This window comes from Xiphias gladius, chromosome 7 (genome assembly GCF_016859285.1).
Source record: "Xiphias gladius isolate SHS-SW01 ecotype Sanya breed wild chromosome 7, ASM1685928v1, whole genome shotgun sequence".
NCBI classification, from domain to species: domain Eukaryota; kingdom Metazoa; phylum Chordata; class Actinopteri; order Istiophoriformes; family Xiphiidae; genus Xiphias; species Xiphias gladius.
The window spans coordinates 23807599-23815465 of record NC_053406.1 but is presented as its reverse complement, the minus strand read 5'-3'; positions in this window follow the sequence as shown (position 1 = coordinate 23815465).

Below are 7867 nucleotides of genomic sequence, written 5' to 3'. Positions count from 1 at the left end.
CATCAGTGAAGTGGAAAACATTTTAATTTCAGAACACTGTATCAGCTCTGACCCGAACACACTGCTTCATACTTATTATATTTCTGAAATGCTCAAGATGTATCATGACCGAATGAAAGGAGTTTTTGTTTTTATTATATTTACAGAAGGCATGATTCATCCATTCGCTCAAAATAGAGCAGCTCTCTTCTGTTCTCCAAATCTGCCACTGCTGCATTAGGGTTCATGCAAAGCAGTGATTCTGAGATGAAATGTGTCTCCAGAAAACAGTGAATCCAGCTTGCAAAGTTTACTAAGAAAAATAAAAAGTAGCAAGATCAAAAATCTGTGCTGCTCCACAAACCGATAATCTAACAACATCAAGAGACTGAGCATCTCAATAGCAGAAAATAGATCTTGAATATTACAAACATTTATTGAAATCTACTAATAGCACAGCAAAACATCAAACATAATTTCACCTAATAGTAAATAATACCAAAACGTTATGTCACATCATATGTTTGAATGTCACTTCTCCTGATTCTGCATCTGGTCAGCCTGGCCAAAGCAAAAATATGTTGCAAAGTATAGACAAAACAAAACAGAACATTCATACATCCAGATGATACCTGAATATTCTAATAACTCGAAAAAAAAACCAAAAACAAAGCCACGAGAAAGTTCATGTTTGTAACACGATCTTGATGCAGTTAATTTGAGCATCAGAAGCTTAGCAACAGTAACAACAAATTGAACTCATCAGTCCAGGATGTGAGTTATGGTAGATAAAGACAGAAATCAAGAAAATGAGTTGACGTTGAAGGTCTTGTTAAGAGGAGGTTCTTCATCACAACATATTCACAAAGTATCATTCCAGTGCGTTCAGGTAGCAACAGTTGGTAATTCCGCGGGTAATAATTAGGGTGTCCCATTATCCGTCTTGACCAAATCCCGAGCGACATATTACTGTGGGCACACATTCGATACCCGCATGTCTTGCCTTCTGCGACGGCTTTCTGTTTGATCTGGGAACATCTTTCGCATCAACCATGTTTATGGTGTTTTGGATGAGACTGACAGAGGTCAGAAGGCAAAACATGTCCACTAATGCTGAATTCAGGGACAATTCTTTTTTCGTGGATTTGTTTGGTCATGTAAAGTCTCTCTGTTCTCTCTTCACTCAGTTTCTTTTTTTTGTGTTCGGAAGCTCTCAGTCTAACAGCACACCTGATAATTGGCTGGGGCGCCTTCTTATTACTTTATTATTAAATAAATGATTACTGTTGGCTAGATATGAAATTTTATACGTTGCTGACCTCCAGTTTGAGCCACGCTTTATTGAGGTCGTAACACATGCCATATAGCGAAGATGCTTTGGACAGGGCTTGAAGTATTAATCTTGTTTTGACAACACAATTCTGGCCGTCGGTCCATAGAATAGGCTCCACTTGCTCTACTGTTGCAGGAGCAACAATGACTTTGTGTGTCCATGAACATAAGGTGAATATTATGACAGTTGTTCTTTCAGCTAACAGCTCTTTCAAAGTAGTTATTAATCCTAAAATGCTCTGGATAAGTGCATGTGTGGTAACATTTGCAGTCCAGTAGAGGTGTGATGGTTCCCAAGGAGTCACAGATTTATCCTCCCCTGCCAATAACTGAGGCTCTATTTTCTTGTTCAGTGAAGTGGAAGTGGGTGGTTCAGCACTGTTTGCCAGTGTAATACCAAACAGATCTTATACAAACACAATTACAACAGTGTTTGGTTCTGTTGTGCATAAAACTGATTGACAATTGAGGAGTAGCATTAGTGAAATGCATTTCTGCAATTCACTGAGCTACTGCTTTATTTAGACGAGAAAGAGGAGGTATGCCTACTGTGAATGTGAGATTTATCCTCAGAGCTGCGGGTTATAATGCCTGAAAAATAATCTGTGAGCCCCCAGGGGTATTAGATTTACAGAGCCAATTGTGCCAAACCAAATATCCAACTTTTGCTCAACTCCCACTAAATCATCTTGCCCCCCCCCCACCCCCAAAAAAAGCACAAACAGCTCAGAAAATATAAGAATATGGTGAATTCTTGGAGTCACCTGTGCACCGTAGGCAAAAAAAAAAATACACATGCGTATAGACACATAGAAAACACATGGACATAGTATTGAGCATTTTTAGAACAATGCTCTCTGTTACTCACACATCCTGCTTTATCTCCAGCACTGCACAATTTGCATAGCGTGAAGCTAGAAGCCCCCTACAGTCGGTGTCTTTGATGTCGGTCAGCAGTTGGAAGTAGCCCACTGATAAGTATATTGATTGCTGTGAACCACTAGTATACCTCCTGCTGTTCTCTGTTTCTTTGCCTTTCCTTCTTTTCCGAGCATAATCTCGATATTGATATAGTACATAAAACTGGGCTACAAACAGCACAGACATGCTTTTAATAGTTGAATGAAAAGCCATTTCTGTGAGGGAATTTTGTTTTTCTTTAAGATTTTGAGAGCGCTTTGTTCCTCAAATATAAATGGATGTGAGACTGACTGTGGCTTTCTGTGTGTTTATAATTTGATACAATCAATTGACTGTCGCTGCTTGTTTGATGTTTTAGAGCCCTGCTTATTCCACTCGGGAGAGTTTTTTGTCAACTTATTTTTCATGTCAAATTCACATTAATAAGTTATTAAGCCTTGTCACAATCTAAACTTCTCTTCCCCGAACAACCTTGGGCTTCATTAACATTTTGAACCTTGGGTATGTTTTTCTTCTCACTTCACTGACTCTCTCCTTCAGGGCCGGCTCAAACTTTTAATTTTGTCCCTGTTGAGCTTCAATGGGATTACTTTACTATCCACTCAGAGTTGGACTGATGTTCATATCGTGCTTTTTATTTCCCAACAGGTGTAGTAAGGATAGTTCTGCACGGATGATTATTTACAGAGCGTAATAATCTACACCTCCACGAATAACTACAAGAACTTGTCAGGTTATTGACACGTCAGTTACACTGTCTGCACAGTGTTAGAAATACGCTCACCGAGCACTCTATTAGGAACATAATCCTGGTACACGATGGGGGCCTCCCTTTGCTCTCAAAACAGCCTCAGTTCTTCATGACATGGATGTTGGAGATGTTAGAAACATTCGACAAGATGTTGGAATCTTCGCCTTGAGATTCTGGTCCGTGTTGACATGATTGCGTCAGTTCGAGATGACTTTTGCTTAGTGACATGGTGCACTATCAGGCTGGAAGTAGCCATTAGAAGATCGACAAGTTGCGGCCATAAAAGGATGCACGTGCTCAGCAACGATACTCAGATAAGCTGTGGCATTCACACGTTGACTGACTGGCATTAATGGGCCCAAAGTACCAGGAAGCACCACCACCGGCCTGGACTGTTGACACAAGGCAGGCTCAGTCCATGGATTCATGCTGTTGACGTCAAATTCTGAACCTACCATCTGCGTGACTCAGCAGAAATCCAGACTCATCAGACCAGGCTGTGTTTTTCCAGTTTTCAACTGTCCAGTTTTGGTGAGCCCGTGCCCAGTGCAGCATCAGATTCCTGTTCTTGGCTGACAGGAGAGGAACCCTGACACGGTCTTCTGCTGTTGTAGCCCATCCGCCTATGAAGTGTTGTGTTTTATGCTTTTCTGCATCTCAGAAGAGCTTCCTCATAGCATGAGAGTATATGGAAAAACTACAAAACTGAACACTGATCATTAAAGTCACATAGCAGCATGTGGTGTTCACTTGGCCAGTGATGCTTGGATGTTCAGCTCAATTTCAGCTCCCAAATGAAGAAGGTGGCTGTGCCATTTTTCCCCAACAAATTTAGATCCCCTGGTGATGTGAAACGTATCTCAAGTCAAATATTTGCCTGTAGATGCTGTCAAGGAGAGCAAAGAGCCAGGGGGTGATGAGAGACAGCTCTCTGCGGGCTACTCTGTTTGCTCGATACTCATGGGAAGTCCTGATACACACCAGTCAATAATGGAGGAAGCACCAAAGCAGATATCTGCTCTGTGGACAAAGCTGGCCAGGCGAAGTCTTTTGAAGAGCAAAATATTTTCATATTTTAATGCATTGTGCCAAATATATATATATATATATATATATATATATATATATATATAAACCTTATGTGGTTTTATTTGAGATGTATCTGAGATTTGAGCTTCCACCGTGTCTAACACGTTGAAGGACTGCTAAATGTATTGCACCGATTTGGTGCACTGGTGTGCAGGTCATGCTCAATAAGCACAAGAGGGCGATCCATTTATATGAAAGCTTTGAATAATTCCACGTAACTTTGATGATGATGTTAGTTGACAGGTTTTCTATTTCCACACAAACACCTATCACCAAAGAGGCTCAGTGTTCTGCCGGTGATCAGAAAAAAAAAAAGGTTCACACCTAAGCTTTACCTCCTTTTACAAGCTGTCAATCAATCAGGCTCACATCCCCACGGCACATGTAGGTGTAGGTGCCGCTCTTCACAACAGCCTGATACAATTTTGTTGCTATATTTTTGTGACGAAAGTATTCAAGTAATCTAATCCCACATATTAGTCAAAAATTTTGTTTTTTAATTCATCCCCACTCACAGTTTTTGTTTATCTGTTTTACCTTTGAAGAGATCACGTTTTTGTCACCCAACCCAATTTTCCATAAGTAGGTAAAAAAAAATGACCCTATGCTATGCTAAGGTATTTACTCTGCTATTATGATCAAACTACCCTGCTTTATAGGTACCAAACATTACGTTGCCGGCTAATATTACTGTAGATGAGTATGAATTACTGGAGACTGACCTCCTGTAAAAAAAAAAAGACCCTATAGGTCGTCTGTGCAAGCGGTTTATTGTGACCCATAGTTACGTTTTATTGCCAGGCGACCCCCTAGCAGCCGTAGTAATTATGTCAGGAGCAAAGAATGAAGTCAGGTGATGTAGTATAAAGAGCAACCTAGTCCGTGTTAGGAGGAGGTTGGGGTGGATGGAGGCGTCGACGCATGACGGGGCTTTGACACAGGAGACCACTGTTTGTGTACCTTGTGAAACCAACAGTCAGCGATGCAGATATAGTTAGAGGCAGCCAGAGGTAAGTGAGAACTAGTTTTTTGGTCATTTGGGTGAACCAGTCTTTTAAAAATCCAGTAAAATACCTTTATTATAGTAAAAAAGATCTCTTTTATACCCACCCAGTATTACATGTAGAGACTGCACATTTCATTCTGAATAAGTCTCTCCGACTAAGTATGCATATTATGTTGTACGAATAATGGCAGTCACAAAAGGTGTTGCAGACAGTGTATTTATTCCGCTATATGCTATTGTTAAGAGGAACACTGACTGAGATGGGATTAATGCTCTCAAGTCTTGGCTCAGGAGACACAACAGCTCTAAAATGAGCTACAAACCATTTGATAAATCATTCATGGAGTCAAACCAATGCATTTAGTGGTAGAGCACTCAGTCCTATAACACCCCCTGAGGGTGACTTCATTTGTTTATTTTGCTTTCGCTGAAAAGCTATGATATTCGACAGAAGGGGGCTATTTGGGGAGCTGAATGGCTAACAGCTGCCCAGAGGTTAGGTTCAGGGATATCACTGTGTTAGTCCCGGGTGTTCCTCCATCATCTTTAAAATGAGACAGGACAAGAAGAAGAAGTGTCCGGGAGTATCCGCCTTAACAGAGAGGAAGGAAGAGGAGGTATTGATTTATAGCCTCCTGCAGATTTCCTCCCTCATTCATCATGCTGTCCTTGTGCACGCTGCCGTCACTCCCCAGTAGGGAGCTTCTCTTCCTCTCCGTGCAGCCGGCCACTCATCCTCATGTCTGGGTAACAAGCTGTGCGCTCCGCTGAGACCCCCGACAACCCCCTCCAACCCCCTTCCCCTTCGCTTTACTGTCACACTCCTACACCCGGAAACGCACCATGACAGGATTAATCACAGCACGTGGGGCTCCGAAATATGGCAGAGTCAGATATGTGCGGACGAATTCCTCCCGTCATAGCCCAACTAACAGCGTTTTCATTCCCAGAATGCTCTATTTGTCAGCTAATTTGTTTTAGTTAATGTTTGTCTTTGACAGGCACAATTAAATGATCGTTTTTGGGTTTTTTTTTAAATGCTGAAAATGTAGCTCTGGGAAGATCATACCTAACCTCACCTTCCCCATACCTTTTCAAAGGGCAGGGCTGACTCCCCTGCACAGACCTCAGTACAAGAAGTAACGAGCTCTGAAACAAGTGTCAGCTCCTTCATTATTCAGCAAAACAAAGTGACAATTGCACCTGTGTGATACTAGCTCCTCTCATCATGCTGAAGTAGTCTGATGCTAATTAGCACCATTTCTCGCTGTGGGAGGTCTAAATAATTCAATTGCTCAACTTCGTCGGTACATTCAAAGCGCTACTTCTCTAAAAGGATTTATTATTCCCTCAAATTTTAATGACCTCCTTCAGAAAGTCATGCACTTTTATTGCGTTTTTACTGTTTCTGCATTCATTATAAAAAAAAAAACATTTTGTGTTTTATTAATGCACTCAAACACAGAGGTCCACAGAATGGGCTGTTTATGAATATTCAAATCAGGCATTGCCCTTTACTAAGAAGAAAAGATGGCACAGCCCTTAGTGATATGCTGTCACGGAAAAAAAAGAAAGACATTTCTCCCGGAATGTTATAACGCTGGGCTACATGCTATTTTTGACATCTTTTTCGTTGTCAAGCTTCTGTTCTGCATCTAGGAAAGACAACATGGGGCCACGAGGCGAGGTCCCACAATGCTACTGTTCTTTCTCCGGGGTCACCGGTGGAAATGGGAGTGTCGTCTCCGTTTGACTTTGCCGTTTGAATGAGACCTTCCTCTTCTTTCACGGTGGTGCCAGTGGCCGGGGTCATCTGCCCTTCACCCTCACATAGGGTTCATGAAGCTTCGGCGCCTCCCTCACCTAACATTACCGTTGGCTCTCATCTTTCATGAATATTACCCCGCAGCATAGCAACAGCGCATTCTCATTCCATTCCCTTTCCCTTCCTCAAGGCCCTCACAAAGTCAACCCCAATTTATTCAGGAGGGATGGACTCATCATCTCTCTGGCCTGCCTCTCTCTAAGCCGTACTCTGCATAGGGATAACAGAGCCCTGCTGCTCATTCACATGCAGCTGTTCGTACTGTATTTCATATATATTGACTCTGAGTCACAATGAGCCCTGGTCAGTTAGAGGAAATTAAAAACAGCAGCTGCTTTTCAGATGAATGGGCAATTAATAATTTAAATGATACCAAAGTGTTAAAATTCCAGTGATTCAGTACCACACCGCTCTGTGTCATTCCCTCTATCTAGTCACCTAATAATTATTTTTCTCGCTTTTGTCTGTCTTGCCATGCAGATAGTTTTGGTTCTATTTGCATAGGCTGGATTTTTTTTTTAAATTGTATTTTTCATTTCTGTGAGCACCACAAATGAAATTCCATTCGCCCTCATTGTACCGGGGTGGAGGCAAAAAAATCTCAGAGCCAGGTTTTCTCAAAACTTGGGCTTTTTTTTTTTTGGTTTGTAATCTGGGTGAACTGACCCTTTGAATTGTTTGTTTTGTAGGAAAATCAAAATGTGTCTGAATCAATCAATCTTCTGTCTGCTCTCAGTTTGCAATTTGCAGCTACAGAGGACGAGCCACACAGAAAATAACAACATTTCTGAGAAACTGTTGGTGAAGTAAGGTGGTGTATGTCTGACAACAATTGTAGCACAGAAAATAGCATGCCTTTACTCCTTTTGACTATTCAGGGAGACAACAAAGGAATGTCAAACAACCAGTGAGCTGAGACCCATCTCATCCTTTATTTACCTTTTACAACCAGATGGGGTTGTTT